Genomic DNA, 19,830 nt, shown 5'->3' on the forward strand with positions numbered 1-19,830 from the left:
TTTAACAGGCTGGAAAGTATTTCATCTAAAAATTGACCTTTTTCAGTTTGGGAATTGACATTCATGGTTCTGCCCTGCCTTGTTTTGTGGGTAAATACAATTTTAACCTTTTGGTTTAAGAATAAAACTGGGTGTCTGTTGATTACTGTCAGAACAATGACTAGAGTTGGTTGCTTGTTACTGTTTAGAACTGGTGTATGTGTTTTATGCTTCTCACGTGAGTCAGCTGTAGCATGCCTGCAAAAACTTCATTATGAAAAATTCTCATCATTTTCACCTTTTTAAAAATTTGTATCTAAAGAAAAGTTCTAGGCAAAATTCTTAAAGTTATTGTCAAAGGACATTCCAAAGTGGTTTTCATTCAGTAAGTTATTTTGAAATGTGCAGTCATAATTACAGGGTTTGATGCACCAAACCCACATTCATAATAATGTGCAAGTTGTTTTGGTTGAAAGAGTGAAGTTGGCTTGATAATCATAGCACAAGTTGCCTGAAGCATTCAGCAGGTTAGACTGCACCTGTGAAGAGAGATACTGTCAATCTTTCAGATGGTTACCTCTCATCACGGTTTAAAACTTGTTTTATTTTACAAGTTCTGACATTGGAGTCACTGACCAGAAACAACTTTTTTTTTCCCTACAAAGAAACTGGCTCAGTGCTTCTGCCATTTTCTTTTGTTTCAGATTTCCAACATATGCATTTTTTTACAATGATTTGATTAGGGTTTTATCATTTGTTTAGAATCCTGTCTTATTGCACAGTTGGAACTCTGTTGAACATCTGTAAGTTTGGTGCTCACTTTACCACTTGAGCTGATAGAAGTGTGTACTGGAGGGAAAGCGGAAGTCAAAATTTGGCCCAGATTTTTAAAAAAACCTGAGTCCAGTTGATAATTTAAAAGTTTAAAAACAGAAGATGCGGGGGAAAAGAAACAGCAGTTCAGTCAGCATCTCTGGAAAGAAAAGATAATTAATATCCCGATGAAGGGTTTCAAACTGTTATGTTTCAACTATAACCTGTTTTTCATCATTTTTGTTTTTAAGATTTCCAGCATCTGCAATTTTTTGTTGAATTTCCTTAATTGGCAGATTATATTGTTTATTTTGTTACATTTGACCCATACAAAAATGAGTCTTAAATCTGAACAATTTTTGGGTTCAGTAAAAACTAGGGAATGCTTTTTGGCTCTCTCAACAGGCATATCTGTATTCAGTGATGATAAAAAAAAAATATAGGCGAACCTGGCTTTTTATTTTTGAGTTGTTTAAATTTGTCAGACAGAATGTGGTTTTGTAGTTCCAATGACTGCATTTCTCATTTGAAGGGAGAGGCTAGTCAAGGACAGTGAAAATTCTCGATGCCTCTCCCTGTAGTTCTCTATTTTGAATGCTAACGTGATTCAACTGCCAGGTATTCTGCTTTTATTTTATTGCTGCAATGTAGATCCATCATTTGATGAGGAATGGTTGCATTGGGCTTGTGCACAATTGCTCAGAGATCCATGGGGTTTTTGTATCATGACCATGGTTTATTGGGGGTTGGGGAAATAGCCAGATTGGTGAAGATGATGCTGGGTTACGTATCGAGGGTTTTAGTATATATCTGTGTCTTTCATCACATTTGAGCCTTCAGACTTTTGGAGGACGGGACTGCCACAGTGGTGTCAATTGTGGTGCTCCCAGGATTAGCATCTGGTCATGAAAAGGGCACAGAGCGGCATATCTCAATGTTATTTTATTTGTAACTATTTTCCCATGATATTGATACTCTTGATTTTCTCATTGATCTCTCATAAATGAGTAGTGTACTATGAGGAGAATTTCATTGATTTTAGTCAAAATGGATAATGAATGTTGATTGACCATGTGTGGGATCTGGGCAATTGAATCCACTTGTAAATGTCCAGTTGTGAATCAGGTTATCAATCCTCTTCTGTTGTGGTGGAGCTCTTCTGTTTAAATGTGCAGTGGTGTAATTGAGCCATCTGAGTTGTGGCTTAAGAGATTGTTAGAGTTGCTTGTGTGAATGGCGATCATATATTGACCAGAATTTTAAGTGGATCCCCAGTACAGAATGGGAAATGTGGTATTTAAATGAAATGCAGAACAAATTATAACACTACGAATACCTCTACAGTACTATACAATTGTATTAGTTCCTAATAGTTATTGACCGAGAAATTAATCTGCCATGTTCTTTTGACTGTAAATGAATAAACTCAGCACAGACACCCAGTGCGATAATGGATTGCCTTCATACAATGTTTCAGACAATTTCATCCTCCAAATCTTCATTTTCATTGTAACATTCAAGATGATTGTCGATACCTTCAGAATTCCTAACTTGTTGAAGAGGTGAAATCATTTTGTTTTCATTCCCGGCCATTTCTGGCATCTCCAAGCCTGAATGCTTGAAACTGCAGTAAGCAAAACGGTACTATCAGTGACAAAAATCACTGCTTTTTGATATAGAGAGATAGAGAGATAAATATTTAAACTTCTGGTCAGTGATGATTTGATTCTATATGGGAGCTTATTGGTATCTGGCATCTGTGCATTAATGCCCTGCTGCATTTGGACTTTATTATTGGTAAACTTATGGGATATGACCAGTATGGAAGGATCAATGAATAAATGCTGCACTGTGCTAAAGGAGGCAGGTTGAAGAAGCTGCAGAACCCTTATCTTCTGCAGTTACGCTGTGTAACAGGAATGATGAAAGTCCAAACTTGATTGTTTAATATTATCACGATTTATTCAAGCCATTGCAGGAATTTTCCTTTTGGCTTTCCTTCAATATTTTGTTGCTGTTGATTGTCTTACTCAGGTTGGAGCTACCCCTGCTGTTGCTTTGAATTATACTTGTGCATCCACATCATGAATGAGGCTGTTCTGATGCCTGTGGCTGGATGATTTTAACAGAAGTTAGATGCTGCTCCAGCAGGCTGGTTATTAGTAATGACTGAGGGTAGGTGACAATGATATGGTGGGTTTATCACACTCCTTTATAGCATTACAAAATTGATAACATGCAGTGGTTTCAAATGTCTCTGCCCTCAAATTTTATGCCTATAGGGATATGTTTTTTTGGTAAGTGGTGTTGATTCTCAAGGCAGGACAGCAGAGCGAAAACCTTTTTCCAATGAACTGCCTTTTTTTTGTAATAAAGGTTGTGCCCTATATTTTCCTGTGTCAAAAGACTAGGATTGTGAAAACATCTTGAAACAAAGATTTCTATTTAGGAATTTCATATTGATGTTTAGTATTCCATAAATATTTAATAGAACACTGCAATATACTTGTAGTGTGTTTTGAAGTTGTGAATTAATTGTGTTTAAAACATTGCGAAGAAAAAGCATTTCAGGATGTATTTTATATACACTTCTCTGACATTAGATTGGACCTTTGAACCTGAACATTGCAGGAGACTTCAAAGCCATTAAGTGGAATGTCATGTGTAGGGCAAAGGACATCGCTTCTGCAAATAAAATTAAATTGATTAGCTTTAAATTATTTTTCACACCTTCAGTATTATACGGGTAATCAATCCATATTTGAAACATGGGATGCTGTACCTAATCGAAAATATTTGGCCCCTTGGGCAATGTCAGTATTTCATGTACATTAAAACCTCTCCCACTCTGTTTCTGTCTCTCCGTTTCTGACTTGTTGTAAACCTTGTGAACCTTTACTTCTTTTCACACAAAGTAATTACACTATTTTGTAGCTCATAGTAACTGCAAGGATATTGACTCCATGATTTGCATTGAGGAAGAGACATGTCAGAAAATGTATATCCAATTTTGTGAACAAAATTTCATTGCCAGTTTCAGATTCAGCAGATTATTCCTCCTGTGAGGTCCATTGAATAAAGAACATTTGCAGGATATAGTTAGGTTCTCTAGGGTTGCAATGTAGCTCATGGGAAGACTTGAATGAATCCACGCCAACTGGGATTTGCTGCATTACCGTGTGTGATCAGTAATTTTTGTTGGGCAGAAAAGTTGTATCTTTTGTATTTAGATTATATAGCTGCTTTATATGCAGAGCCCCTGTTTGTATAAAACCATATCTTCCTTCAGCAGTGCCATAGGAGATGTATCAGTGAAGCTAACTATGACACTGGCTGCAAATACATGATAAGTAATTAACATTGTAATTAAGCATGAACGAGGCTGGAGATTAAAGTAAATCTTTGCATAGTATATAACAATCAAATAAACACTAACTTCTGGAAAATGTACTTCATGCTTGTATTAAATTAAGTAGGATGTCTATCAGTGAATCATATTTGTGCTTGTTCAGCAGTCTTCTCTCTTTAAATTGCCTTACAGTGCATCCTTGTTAGTGAATTTTCACTGTTAATTGAGTATTAATACTTAAACAGCTCTTTAAAATATTTGGCTCCAACACCATCCCCAAACTTAAAAAAAAAACCTGCACTTAAAACGATTTGGTATTTCTCCTAAAGCAATTCATGCAAGGATACTTTTTTCTGTAAATGAATACACATTGGAAGAGTAAATTAAAAGTCCAAGTATATTAATGTTAATAGATGAAAAAAGTCTGCTTTGAGATTTACGTAAAAGCATGGAAGCAGCAATGGTGGCATTTAACTAGAGGGGATTCAAGTAGTGTGGCTTCAGGAATGTGCCCTGCCATTTGATTTTAACAGGTTTTGGAAGGATATGCACCCCTTCTGTTATGAAAATAGGATGTATACCATGCTCATGCCAGGCAGTATCTGTGGAAAGAGCAGTGGTTAACATTTTAGACTCCATACCTTTGTCAGAGCTGGGAAAGTTTATTAATTAATATTGATGTGGGGAGGAAGGTTTTTCTACTCCTGAGACCTCAAATTACATAATTTTGCTTTCCAGACAGCTGTTAGCTGGCCACTGTTTTTTGGTTGCTCCCAGTCCTGTATGAAAATGCTTGGATGAACCAATTGTTCTCTTCACTGTAACATCGTAGATAAAATTTCTCAAAGGCTACATTCAAGTGGCAGGAGAATTGGGTAAGAATTCAAATGTAACTAAAGAAAATTGCTTCTATATTAATATTTCTTCCAGTCTACTGTTCTGCTTTGCTATTTCTTATGTTGGATGAGGACTCGTCCCCTGAAATAGTGTTTTATTAATGATCCTTAAAATTGTGTTATACCAATGACGGTAGAAAATGATGACTGTACTGAAATGTTTAAGGTAGTGACATTAATCATGAGTATTGCTATTGGCCAAACCAACATATTTCTGCATCTTGTGGAAGTTAATACTTGTACGTGCTACACTGGATGCTCATGCAGAGACAGCCAGAGCACCAGTTACTTGTGTCTTGTAATGAGGTAGAAATTTCTCAAATTGGGTTGCAGGCTTGTACTAACGTGGTCAGTGGGGGTGGGGGGGTGGATAGGAGGTCTTGCATCAATAGTAGAAGTGAAGGCCCTCATTCGAAGCTCAGAAACTGAATAACACTATTAAAAGCTCTGAACTTGTCTAAGTAGAGGTCTGATTTACTACATTGTTTGACCTATGTCTTGGTATTTCAAAGATGTAAAGCACATTTATTATCAAATGTATAAATTATACAACCTTGAGATTTCTTGCTTACAGGTAGCCACAAAGCAAAAAATCCGAAAGAACCTAATCAAAGAATTTAAAAAAAGCCAACTCCCAGTGCGCTAGCGAAAGGAAAGAAAAAATCACAAATTTTGGCAGTGTGGCGGATCTGAGAGATCTTGGAGTCTGTGTCAATAGGATACTTGAAGCTGAAGCTATTGTTAAGAGGGTATATGGTGTGTTGGCATTCATCAACTGAGGGACTGAGTTCAAGAGCTGTGAGGTAATGTTACAGCTATATAAGATCTTGGTCAGACCCCACTTGGAGTAATGTGCTCAGTTCTGGTCACCCTTCACTACCGGAAGGATGTGGATACTATAGAGAGAGTTCAGAGGAGACTTACAAGGATGTTGCCTAGATTGGAGGGTATACCTTAGGAGAATGGGTTGAGTGTACTTGGCCTTTTCTCTTTGGAATGACGGAGGACGAAAGGTGACCTGATAGAGCTGTATAAGATGATGAGGGACATTGATCGTGTGGATAGCCAGAGGCTTTTTCCCAGGGCTGAAATGGCTAACACAAGGGAGCATAATTTTAAGGTTCTTGGAAATGGGTACCGAGGGGATGTCAGGGGTGAGTTTTTCACACAGAGTGGTGGGTGTGTGGAATGCACTGCCGGTGGCAGTGGTGGAACCGGATACAATGGGGTCTTTTAAAAGCCTCTTAGATAGGTACATGGGGCTTTGAAAAATAGAGGATTATGTGCTAGAGAATTCTAGGCAGTCTCTAGAGTAGGTTACATGGTCAGTACCACATTGTGGGTTGTAGGGCCTGTAATGTGTTGTAAATTTCTATGTTCTATCATGCAAACAATTGAAGTGAACAGCAACATTCTGAACTAAACTGAGTTGTCAGATCTCAACCCTAGAGTAGGCCCAAAGCCTCGCTTATCCGTTCATCAGTAACAAATTTCATGACGTATCCCAGTGATATTAAATCTAATTCGTCATATTAACAGGCATAGAGCATAGCAGCTGGGGCAGTCTTCATAGCCTCAGCGCCATGGAGAGAGGAGTGACCATCACGGAGAGTAAGCGAAATCACCTCTTGCCTCTGATCCAGACATCCTGTCTTTTCAGTATTTCTTTCAAAATGGCAAAAGGTGACAAGGCAGTCGTAGTTCAATGGGCTTATCATAGTTAGTATTTCCTCTTTATCATTAAAACTATCACATCTCAGCATACGGTGTGGAATAAGGTGATTTCATTGTTCAAAGTAAACTAGCTTGATTTAAGCAATTGATTTATGGAGGGAAACATTGTTTAACCATGTCACAGCTGATTCCTCATAATGTTAAATCTATATCTCAGTCTGAGGTATAATCGGATTTAGCAGTCAAGAAGGGAAATCCATCAATCTTCCAATGTTGAAAGAAGCTTTAACTTGGAACTAATACCAGGAAATTCTTCATTTGGATCAAAATACTGAAATGGTAGGTCATAGCATGAACATCCAGACATTGGTTTCCAAAAGATCTTGTGCTGTTTACCAGTATTACCAATAGTAATATCGCTAGAACAATAAGGGAAAGAAAAATAACCTTCTGTGTGGTGGGTTTTATATTCTAGATTTACTTCTGTCTTATCAGCTATGTGGTATTACGTTGTAAGATAACACCTCAGGTGCCCATTTGGTTAAGATCCAGGATTCTTCAGTCATAAGTTTCCATTCATACTTGTATGTTCTGTCAGTATTTTCTCCACTATTGGTTTTCTCTTGTGTGCCAAGGCCAATTGCAATTACCAGCACAAGAAGCTGGGTTTGAATCAGAATACTAACCTGCTTAATCATGACTTCTCATTGATGTTAAGACTTTCATTTTCTCTTAATCCTGCTGATCTGTTTACATTTTGGTTTGGTAAATCTATTTTTTTTCCACCTGCCTTTCCCTAAAACCCATTCATGGAGCATATATAAACACAAGCGATTCAGCAAATGCTGGAAATCTTGAGTCAGGGCAATAATCAGTTAACGTTTCAGGCTGAGGGCCGAAGAGTTGACTGTTTATTCCCCTCTGTAGATGCTGCCTAACTTAGTGAGTTCCTCCTGCATTTTGTGTTTGGCTCATGGAGTACACCTGTTGATTTCACTTGCCTTTGTCTAACCTTTTAATGTTATTAAATTTCATCGGTGCATTTTCCTCAAAGTTATATTTGTCAGCTGACTCCATTGTGCCTCTCTTTGCCCCAGTGTATCAGTTTGGTTAACGAGTTTGTGTATGGATCACATGTGAGAAGTAGTTGTGGCTCCTGCAGTGCACCCTAAGGGATTATGTACATCACTTTTAATGACAAATTATTTTTCTTAGTGCTTCAACTAATTTGCACATTGCAGGACTGATTCAGAATAAGGTAAATGGACCCTGATGGCGGTTATTTATAGGCCTCCAAACAGCTGCAGGGATGTGGACTACAAATTACAACAGGAAATAGAAAAGGCTTGTCAGAAGGGCAGTGTTATGATAATTGTGGGGGATTTTAACATGCGAGTGGAGTGGGAAAATCAGGTCGGCACTGGATCTCGAGAGAGAGAATTTGTAGATTGTCTGTGAGATGGCTTTTTAGAACAGCTTGTTGTCGAGCCCACTAGGGGATCGGCTGTACTGGATTGGGTATTGTGTAATGAACCGGAGGTGATTAGAGAGATTGAGGTGAAGGAACCCTTAGGAGACAGTGCTCATAATATGAGCACTGCGAAATTTGAAAAAGAGAAGCCGAAATCTGATGTGTCGGTATTTCAGTGCAGTAAAGGAAATTACAGTGGCATGAGAGAGGAGCTGGCCAAAGTTGACTGGAAAGGGACATTGGCGGGGAAGACGGCAGAGTAGCAGTGGCTGGAGTTTATGCGAGAAGTGAGGAAGGTGCAAGACAGGTATATTCCAAAAAAGAAGAAATTTTCAAATGGAAAAAGGATGCAACTGTGGCTGACAGGAGAAGTCAAAGCTAAAGTTAAAGCAAAGGAGAAGGCATACAAGGGAGCAAAAATTAGTGGGAAGAAAGAGGATTGGGAAGTTTCTAAAAGCTTACAGAAGGAAACTAAGAAGGTCATTAAGAGGGAAGAGATGAATTATGAAAGGAAGCTAGCAAATAATATCAAAGAGGATACTAAAAGCTTTTTCAAGTATATAAAGAGTAAAAGACAGGTGAGAGTAGATATAGGACCGATAGAAAATGATGCTGGAGAAATTGTAATGGGAGATAAGGAGATGGCGGAGGAACTGAACAAGTATTTTCCATCTGTCTTCACTGAGGAAGACATCAGCAGTATACCGGACACTCAAGGGTGGCAGGGAAGAGAAGTGTGCGCAGCCACAATTACGACAGAGAAAGTACTCAGGAAGCTGAATAGTCTAAAGGTAGATAAATCTTCTGGACCAGATGGAATGCACCCTCGTGTTCTGAAGGAAGTAGCTGTGGAGACTGTGGAGGCATTAGCGATGATCTTTCAAAAGTCGATAGATTCTGGCATGGTTCCGGAGGACTGGAAGATTGCAAATGTCACTCCGCTATTTAAGAAGGGGGCAAGGAAGCGAAAAGGAAATTACAGACCTGTTAGCTTGACATTTGTGGTTGGGAAGTTGTTGGAGTCGATTGTCAAGGATGAGGTTACAGAGTACCTGGAGGCATATGACAAGATAGGCAGAACTCACCATGGATTCCTTAAAGGAAAATCCTGCCTGACAAACCTATTACAATTTTTTGAGGAAATTACAAGTAGGCTAGGCAAGGTAGATGCAGTGGATGTTGTATATTTGGATTTTCAGAAGGCCTTTGACAAGGTGCCACACATGAGGCTACTTAACAAGATAAGAGCCCATGGAATTACAGGAAAGTTACATACATGGATAGAGCATTGGCTGATTGGCAGGAAACAGAGTGTGGGAATAAAGGGATCCTATTCTGGTTGGCTGCCAGTTACCAGTGGTGTTCCACAGGGGTCAGTGTTGGGGCCGCTTTTTACATTGTACATCAACGATTTGGATTGTGGAATAGATGGTTTTGTGGCTAAGTTTGCTGACGATACGAAGATAGGTGGAGGGAGCCAGTAGTACTGAGGAAACGGAGAGTCTGCAGAGAGACTTGGATAGATTGGAAGAATGGGCAAAGAAGTGGCAAATGAAATACAATGTTGGAAAGTGTATGGTTATGCACTTTGGTAGAAGAAATAAACGGGCAGACTATTATTTAAATAGGGAAAGAATTCAAAGTTCTGAGATGCAACGGGTCTTGGGAGTCCTCATACAGGATACCCTTAAGGTTAACCTCCAGGCTGAGTCGGTGGTGAAGAAGGCGAATGCAATGTTGGCATTCATTTCTAGAGGAATAGGGTATAGGAGCAGGGATGTGATATTGAGGCTCTATAAAGCACTGGTGAGACCTCACTTGGAGTACTGTGGGCAGTTTTGGTCTCCTTATTTAAGAAAGGATGTGTTGACATTGGAGAGGGTACAGAGAAGATTCACTAGAATGATTCCGGGAATGAGAGGGTTAACATATGAGGAACGTTTGCCCGCTCTTGGACTGTATTCCTTGGAGTTTAGAAGAATGAGGGGAGACCTCATAGAAACATTTTGAATGTTGAAAGGCATGGACAGAGTGGATGTGGCAAAGTTGTTTCCCATGATGGGGGAGTCTAGTATGAGAGGGCTTGACTTAAGGATTGAAGGGCGCCCTCCAACAGAAATGCGAAGAAATTTTTTTAGCCAGAGGGTGGTGAATCTATGGAATGTGTTGCCACGGGTGTCAGTGGAGGCCAAGTCATTAGGTGTACTTAAGGCAGAGATTGATAGGTATCTGAGTAGCCAGGGCATCAAAGGTTATGGTGAGAAGTCGGGGGAGTGGGACTAAAGAGGAGAATGGATCAGCTCATGATAAAATGGCGGAGCAGACTCGATGGGCCGAATGGGCGACTTCTGCTCCTTTGTCTTATGGTCTAATACCACAGCTTGTGAAATCTTTGAGGTAGTGTGACTATATTTGTTGTGTATTCTAAAGATTGGCTGAAAGTTGTATCCAAAGTCAAGTCCCATGTTTGGTCTTTTTAATTTGTTTGTGAGACAGTTTAACACTTGGATATTGCTGCTTACCCCTGGCTGATTGAGTTGTGCGTGGAAAGGTAGTGCAATTAGCTGAATTTTTTTTTCATTTATAGAGAAAGACAGTCCACAAACAAATAGCATATTGGCCCACTGAGTCCACACCAACCACCCACTGACAGTTTTCATTTTCCACGTTGTCATCAACTTTGTCTACACGCTACCATATTGAAGCACTAGGGGCCATTATGGTCGTCAGCTAACCTACTGAACCACACATTTTTGAGATGGGGGAGGAAGTTGGGGCACCTGAAGGAAGCTCACATAGTCAAATGGAGAGTGTATGAAGTTTGCGCTGATGGTACATGCAGGCAGGTTTGAACCTGGCCCTCTGGCACTGCATTACCATTTAGTTTTTCTGTACAAGTTGTCCTGCTGGATTGTCTTAGTTTGATCTGCATGTTTCTTAGAGGACCAGCATCGTTTTTTTTTTTGCAGAGATGTCATAATCAGTTTATTTTAGATTATGCATAATCTGTCTGGATATTTTGTTTTTATCAAAAATGTCTGCGTTATGAAGAAAGGATTTTGTATGTGGATAGCCCTAGTAAAGTAACCAAGGTGAGTTATTGAATGATGTGTAATGGATGACTCGTTATATCTCCTGCATTGTTTCAGTGGTATTTAATGTGCAGTCAAGTATTTTACCCTTTCAATATGTAGCCTATATTATCTGGAGATTTGTGATGTCCAAGCAGTAATTTGATGGCAGGTTCAGTTCAATCATAACTCGGTTCAATTTTTCAGCAGGAATTTCCACTTTGTCAATGCATCGTTCAAGTTCCCATTCTTCATGTCTGGAGCTTTTAGTGTAATTCTATCTAATTTAATCAGGAAAGCTTTGTTTTTACATGAATTTACATTGACTAAATCTAACTATCATTATAAAATTGGGCTGTATATGGGATTGAGAAGTAATTTGATTTATTTATTTTTTTTTAAGTCATGAGTAAGCCAAATTATTTTATTCATTGATCACAGCTATTACCTGCAAGACCCAGTGTCTTTTGCCCAAGCCAACTGAGTTACCTAGCTATTATAGAAAGCAGATGAAGGTTATTGTCAACCAGATTGAGTTTGGAGTTTCATATAAGCCTGATAGGGCAAGTGTGACAGATTTCCTTCCCTGATGGGCATTGCAGAACCAGATATGCTTTCATGATAGTTGGCTGGCTTTATGGATGATTTTTACTTATGTTACTTCATTGAATCTGGAGTTTTTAAAGGAAGCTAACAGTTTTAAACTACTTTCTCACTGTTTTGGGATTTTTAGTTTGTCAGGCTCATTATTGCAGACATCTGATTTGCTCATCTAGTAACTGAATAGATTGATTTCAAGATAAATTTCATACGTGCTCTGCTTAGAAATTGGTTGTATGCCTCTGTATCATTAATCCAGAACTCCTGCATGATTCTTAGGCAGTCCCTTGGGCTTGAGGTGTACTATCTTTTATTGTAGTTTTGTGTGTTCTGGGGGAGTTTAATGCTTAATGGGGCAAGTGGTACTTCTGTCAGGTTGTGTACTCCTGTCACTTGCACTGGCCTCATCTATGCCTCTTAAGGTTCTCAATCCAATCTCAAATGCTTGTCCTGCACTTGGAATAGTCATGGTACATTGATTCTTTTGGAAAATATACTTTTGGAAAAGCTTTGAGCACATCTGTGGATGCTATTTCCTCTGGGTGATTTTTTCTTTTCAGGGTTGCCTACCTTAGGATTCAGCCTTCAGTGAGATCGCAGGATCTTTGAATGATTGGGACAATGGATATTTGAAGACTGAGCTCTCCTCCTCTCTTCCCCCCCCCCCCCCAAAGATAGCTCAGAACTAATGGTCTCCCAGAATCAGTAATCCCTGCCCTTGTATATTTCTGACACCAAGGCTAGGTACGACAGCACTTCAAGGCTTTTGAAGAATGCTCTTAACGTTGTTTTGGCAAACTTTTGCAAATTCACTGGCAGTTAAACAAACCAGTGAGTTTGCCCTCTTCCAGACCAACAGCATCTTTGTTGTACTTGGGTGGCTCCACTGGGCAGACTATGTTCTCACATAATTGAGCTTATTCTACTTGTTATCTACACAAACCCTTCAATTAGATTTCAGCATGTAGCTCCCATCCAGCTACCTGTTGATCTACAAAACTGCAAAAGTTTTGACCACGTATATACATAGCTAAGGTGCCTAAGACTTTTGCACAGTACTATATGTATAAACGACAAGAACCCTTGGGTTCGTTTTGGCTAGTAATTGCTTCTGGATGAATGTTATTTGATGTCTGAACCTCCTGAACCTCTCAACTGGAAAGAGACTGTGGGTGTTTAGTCTAGTGATAGCCAGTGACTACATACTTCTGGTCTCCAGGAAGAATGGGCTTCAGCCTGTGCTTATCCAAGAAGTGTGGCAACAGTGGATTCCTTCTGTAGAAAATGTATTCTCACTTGTTTGTGCATGCAAATCTGTAGTGCGGATTTTTCCTTTCTAAAGGTATGGAAAGCTGTGATCACGGATGCATTGAAATTTAATCACACAAGCCTTGTGTATGCTAAACCAGCATTTCTGTCCTATTATCACATCAGTTTCCACTCCTGTTAATCAATTGTCTTGAGCTGCTCAGTATATTGGTACCATTGTGACCATGATAGGAAACTGAATAAAATTATAAGTTCAAGGTGAAATGCTATTGCATTAGTCAAAACTGAAAAATTAATGGATACCAGGAATTCTTGACCAGAGAACCAACTGGTACCTGCCCTGTCACAAAGAACAAAAGTGACATTGAGCAGCTTATTCGAGAAAATCTGCCGATGCTCGAATTTCAAGCAACACACATAAAAGTTGCTGGCGAATGCAGCAGGCCAGGCAGCATGTATAGGAAGAGATACAGTCGACATTTTGGGTCAGAACACCTGGCGAAGATCTCAGCCTGAAACGTTGACTGTACCTCTTCCTAGAGATGCTGCCTGGCCTGCTGCGTTCACCAGCAACTTTTTTGTGTGTTGCTTGAACAGCTTATTGCTGTCCCCCACTCTCACTAGTCTGGGTGAATTTTGCCTAATGAAATTAAGGAGTCCCTCCAGTACCTTATTTTAAGAGTATTTTGTCAGCACTGACCTACGTTCATGCCACACTAAAAGAATAGAGAACACCTGTTGGGTGGAAACACCACCACCACCGACAGGTTCCCTTCTAAAGCTGATGGGGAAATCTCACTGTACTTTGTCATTGGGTCTGTATGTTGGCACTTCATACACAAGCAATGTGGAATAACCTTCATTGGAATGAATGCAGAGGTTCAAGAAAGTGGCAAATTGCTTTTTCTTTTGGCAATTGCAGATGGGTAATGAATATCAAAAAGCATGTCCAGATCCTTAAAAATTAATGTCTGTATATGTTTTGAATATTTTTAAAGAAGAAAGGTGAGAAACTAGTTTGTGTTCCTTGCATCCAATCAAGCTGTTTGGCCAGTTTGTGATATAGATCTTTTTGGAGTTGAAGTTAGTTTGTCTAGTGTATGTGCTGTAATATACTTCCTAAAAACAGGTTTTCCGATAAGAGAAAACCTGCAGATGCTGGAAATCAAAGCTGCACACACAAAATGCTGGAGGAACTCAGCAGGCCATGTAGCATCAATGAAAAAGAGTGAACAGTTGACGTTTCATGCCAAGACCATTCATTAGGACTGTATCAGACCCTTGTGAAGGGTCTGGACCCAAAATGTTGATTGTTTACTCTTTTCCATAAATGATGGATGACCTTTTGAGTTCCTCTAACATGTTATGTATGTTGCTTTCCAACCATATCTTATACGTAGTGTTGGTGAACTTTGCCTGCGCCTAATTAATAAGTTGGCTTGCAATTAAAATCAGTGGTGAAGTGTTTGGGCTGATCCAGCAGATTGCAAAGGGCTAATGCTATTGAGAGTTGACATTCTTATGGATGATATGACTACACGGATTAAAATGTGGGGAGGTGCGCAAACGTCTCAATATTTAGAGGGAGCAAAAGTCATGTTTGTGAAATATTCACGCAGGTATATTTCCCATAGTCTTTTAAAAACGTATACATAAATTTGGTTAGTTTTTAGTCTTATTGTTACCAAAGAGAAACATAAATGTCTCAAAAAAATTCCAATGGTGAAGCCCTATAAATCTTTTAATGCTTTGAGGCACAATTGTACCAATGTTCCTTTTATTAACTGGATATTGTGAAGCTTGGGTGTTGAATAAAGTGCATCTTTTGTTGAGCTTTTACGTGACCTTGATGTCCCTTGATGATACTGTTAAAGCATAATTGTTAATTTGAAGGAGATGTAGGCAATTCATACAAGTTCCCATAAGCAAGATACAGTGTTGACCCAGATTATCTGTTTTGTGTTGGTTAAGTGTTGTGAAGTCCATACTCCTTGTATAAAAACAGTCCTTGCATTAAGAACCAATGTATTCAATATGGATAGCTTTTATTGCTCATTGCTTTGACATTTGAGATGACAACCTGAATTAACCAAGTGAACAAGTACTGTTTACACAAGGTAATGGGATTTTACTATGCATAATGTAGATTCTTATTTTGGTGTTAAACGAAAAGTACTCCATATCTAAGTATAGACCAAGGAGTACTTCAGTGGCTGAAAACAAAGCACGGGTGTAGCGAGCAAATAGGAAGGCAGATGGTACTCTGAATTTCATTGTAAGAAATTTTGACCTGAGGATCCTGTAAATTTTTTACAGGTCCTTGCTGATGCCACATGGAGTAACGTGTGCAGGTTTGGTCTTGTTAACTAAAAGAGGGTGTATTGACCACAGTGCAGTGAAGGTTCACGAAAATGATTCTTGGTGTGATAGGATTTGTGTGGAGAGAGATTAGATCTGCCTGGACTGCATTCAAAGTTTAGAGGAGTGATAACTCACCGAAAGATACAAAATTCTGGCAAGCTGGATGTAGGCCTGGGGACATTTGTATTCTCCCCAGCTCAAGAATTTAAGACTGAGCCTTACAATATCTCTTCCTCATGTAACCAGAGTCTGTGCTTGTGCTCTGAGAGCGCTGGAGAAATTCATTGCTGCAGTCTGCTTCATTGAGAGGTAGCTGTCGGGTATGGAAAGTGGTCAATGCTTTCCTGTGTCTCGGTGTGGCTTTATTGCCTGAGGCTGGTTTTGTACAATGTTGACATGTTGGACAGGAGCTTTGTATTAACTGATATTAAATTTAAAATGATTCTCTCATGCAGTTGAGTGACAAGTTGACCATGACTTGCAACTGGGCCTCTGAAATACATTATGTACTATAGACGATGACTAATGGTTCGAAGTGCATGTTGAACAGTTCACTTGTCCTGGAGATTGGCATCACTCACAAGTGTTGGAATGATGATGCAGCCTTGCTTCATTCCATTCTGCGTTGGGAGTAGGTCAATGTGAACTCATTGGTTGAGATCCAAGCTTGAATTCTATCTGGGAGCCAATTTAAGATGGAAACTATTTTCCATGACAGTCAAACTTAAGAAGGATGCTCCACAGTCTCTTACAATTGATGGAGAACTTGGCTGTGGTAGCTCTTGGGAAGAGACTAAAGAGTATTGTGCGAAAATCCGCAAGTTATGTTTTCATTATAAACCAGAGATAGATTTGGGTTTCTTTGTACCACTTGCCAATTAAAATGTGCAAGGTGAGTCTAGAAAAAAAGATAGCACTGCCATGTGGTTTCCAGAAATTTCCTGCTGCATCCCATCTTAAGTTTGATTTAATTTTTCACCAGATAACTGTACTAAAGGGACACCTAACAATATTCCAGGAGCTTTTTATCAAGCCTCATCAAGAGAATTTCTCTTTATTTAATAGTCTATTTACAGATGATGCTGAGTTGTCTGCCCTGCTTTTTCCAATAAATGGCACAAGATTAAAAACACAAATTCTAATTTTATAAAGGTTTAGTTTTTAACTTATCAGGGAGCAGATTAAAGCCATTTATAGATTTATCATTTTTAAAATAACCTTCAAGGCACCCATGTTGCAGCAGTTTGGGTAATGGACATTCTCTAAAATAATTCACAAATCACAAAAAAAATTGAGACATGAAATGAATATTTGTTCATAAGGAATTTGTGAGGAAAAATAACTAAGAACAGATTTTGTCAATTTTTATACAGTGTGCATGTTATGAAAATCCTGGTTTTCTAGAAACATAAACCCTCTGTAACCCCAGGCTGAAGTATATTCTTGTATCCAGTCAGCCTGAAACTCGTAACTGAACGCAGGAACTTTGGAACAGGAGTAAGTGATGTTAGAGGACTTTCAATATTCAATAGGATTGTGGCTAATAAGTGATCTACTGCTGCATAATTCCTTTTTCCTCAAATATATTATCACGTAATCTCAGATTTCAAATGAGCACTGTTTGAAGGGACATCACTTACCATTCAGTGAAGAATTTCAGTTTTCTACATGTAGACGTTTTTCTTAATTCTCCTTTAAAACATGTATGATTAGATATTGCTCTTTAGACCAAAACTCGCCACCAGTGAAGATAACTTTTAAACCTAAAGGCCCTTCTTAAAATTTCACTAAATTCACCCTTTAGCATGAATTTTGGAAACAGAACTCTGATTTGTTAGTACTCTGATGTTATCTTCACTCCAACGGTCATAATTCCACACAAGAAAATTTTGATTGAACAATTTAGGAAGCTTGTTGCTGAATGAACAAATTCTCATTCAGCACGCAATGGTAGAATCCATCTGTTAATGATAGCCAGAATTAAAGAATGGAGTATGTTTATTACTTCATGAATATTCATGATCATAACATTGATTTCTTTTTCAATCAGTGATATATCATGACTTTGAAAAATGTTTACAAAACAGGCTGAATTTTGGAAAATGAATCGCGAGATGGTTTAAATGTTTTGAATCTTTTAAATTAGATCAGTGAGGAAAACGTCATTTTTAAGTTAAAGCTTTAAATCCTTGTGAAATAATTCAACCTGAAATGTCAACTCTTCCTTTCTTCAATGATACTGACTGATTTGCTGAGTATCTGCAGCAATTTAATTGACTTGTATCAGCGAGGTAGTTAAAGATTAATGCACATTTTAAACATGGCAACAAATACAAGGTTTTGATTTGTTGGTTCAATGTGATTTTTTTTTCTCGAAGGAGTTTATGTTGGCCATTCTTGTGCCATAAGTTCATAACTGTGCTTTCTTCTTTGGAAATTGTCTTTGGTTTATTATACATAACTAAAATCAAGCCATGTTGGAATGGTCTGGTTCCTGATTTGACAAAGCAGTGATGGGTTTGTTGCCAAACGTTCTTCATGGAAAGATGCATAATTTTTCTATTTAATATATTTATGTGGGATGCTTTGTCATTAATACATAGTTTCTTCCAATACATCTAGATTTAACTATATTAATATATGTAATGAGATGCATATTTGCATTTAATTTAGAACAGTAGTCATAGAGAAATGTAGAATGGATACAGTGAGTTTATGCTGAGCTGTGGTGTCCACCCACTAGGTCCAATTTCCTGCATTTCAAAGTTCAAAATAAATTTATTATTCAATTACTGTACATATGTCACCTTATATCACCCTGAGATTTGTTGCTTTGCAGGCAATCACAATAAATATAAAAAAACAGCAGAATCGATGAAAGACTGCACCCAAAAATACAGATAATGACCAATGTGCAAACACACTGTGCAAATACAAAAAGAAAGGGAAAAAAATAATGATTGAGAACATGAAATGAAGAGTCATTGAAGTGAGTCCTTGGGTTGTGGGAACAGTTCAGTTGAATGAAGTTATCCCCTCTAGTTCATGAGCCTGATGGTTGAGGGTTAGTAACTGGTCGCGAACCTGGTGGTGTGGGTTCTGAGGCTTCTATGCCTCCTTCCTGATGGTAGCAGTGAGAAGTGAGCATGGCTTGGATGGTGGGCGTCACTGATAATGGATGCTGCTTCCTTGTGAGAGCTCAGTAGTGGGGAGGGTTTTTACCTGTGATGGACTGGACCATATCCACTACTTATTATAGGTTGTTCCGTATAAGGGCATTGGTGTTTCCATACCAGGCTCTGATTTCCTCTGGTTTCCTCCTCCTGAAGTCAATAATCATCTCTTTTATCTTGCTGACATTGAGAGAGTGTAAGAGACCCATGTCATCCATTTGTTTTTTTTCTTTAAACAAAACTGTTGTAATTGCCTCAACCATATCTTGTTCCATAAACTTGCCACATCATGTGGAAAACGTTGTCTCTTAAATCCATGTAGGCGGGAGGAGAAGATGGCAGCGCGCTGCGCGTGCGCAGCTCTCTGGTGAAAATGATATTGTATCTTAAATAGGGGCTGTGGACAATTCTGATTTGATGGAGAATGGGCGTGAAAGCACAGAGGAACATCTGGAGACATTTCTGAAACACCCATTCGCTGCTGTCATTACTGTGTGGTCGTGAATCTTTCAGAGGGTAGGCCTCAAAATCCTCAGCCTTGCCTGCTTTTGGCAACCGAGAAGGAGGTCGAATCATTCGGACAGAGATGGCGCTCAGTACTCTGTGTCGGAGAGCTGATCAGAGCTTGAAGTTTTCAGATGACTTTTCGGATTGTGGTCGGCATGGCAGGGAGAGTTTTTCTTCCTTCTCCCGTCTGCATGAGATGTGGGACATTTGAGAAACTTTGAACTTTACTGTGCTCACGGACTTCTTCATCAAGTTATGGTATTGTTACACTGTTTGTAACTATATGTTATAATTATGTGGTTTTGTCAGTTTTTTTCAGTCTTGGTTTGTCCTGTGTTTTGTGATATCACACCGGAGGAAATAATGTATCATTTCTTAATGCATGCATTACTAAATGACAATAAAAGAGGACTATGTGTCTTCATAATCATTCCTCATTCTAAATCTGTGACCCGAGTTTTGATCTCGTTACTCTGGGGCAGAGACTACCTTATCTAAGCCTATAACCATCCACTTTATATATGCCTGTCATAATTTTTAATATTTCTACAAAATTGCCCCTCATTGTTGTACTTTCCAAGAAATAAAGACTTAGCTGGCCAACCTCTCCTTATGACTCAAGCACAGTAATCCTGCAGGGTCCTGTCTTGTTCACCAATGTGTCAAC

At 38.8% G+C, this 19,830-nt stretch overlaps 1 protein-coding gene across 4 annotated transcripts in view; it reads left to right on the top strand.

Annotated features, from left to right (window-relative positions):
* erbin (erbb2 interacting protein) overlaps positions 1-19,830 on the top strand; it is a 226,031-nt gene that overhangs the window by 30,119 nt on the left and 176,082 nt on the right. For 2 of the 4 annotated variants that reach the window (XM_072257788.1, XM_072257790.1), the window contains exon 2: positions 4,880-5,016. The exons of the other annotated variants lie outside the window; for them this stretch is intronic. The gene's annotated coding sequence lies outside the window, so the exon portion shown is untranslated. The remainder of the gene's footprint in view (positions 1-4,879; positions 5,017-19,830) is intronic. 4 annotated transcript variants of the gene reach the window in all.

This window comes from Mobula birostris, chromosome 5 (assembly GCF_030028105.1).
Source record: "Mobula birostris isolate sMobBir1 chromosome 5, sMobBir1.hap1, whole genome shotgun sequence".
Taxonomy (NCBI): Eukaryota; Metazoa; Chordata; class Chondrichthyes; order Myliobatiformes; family Myliobatidae; genus Mobula; species Mobula birostris.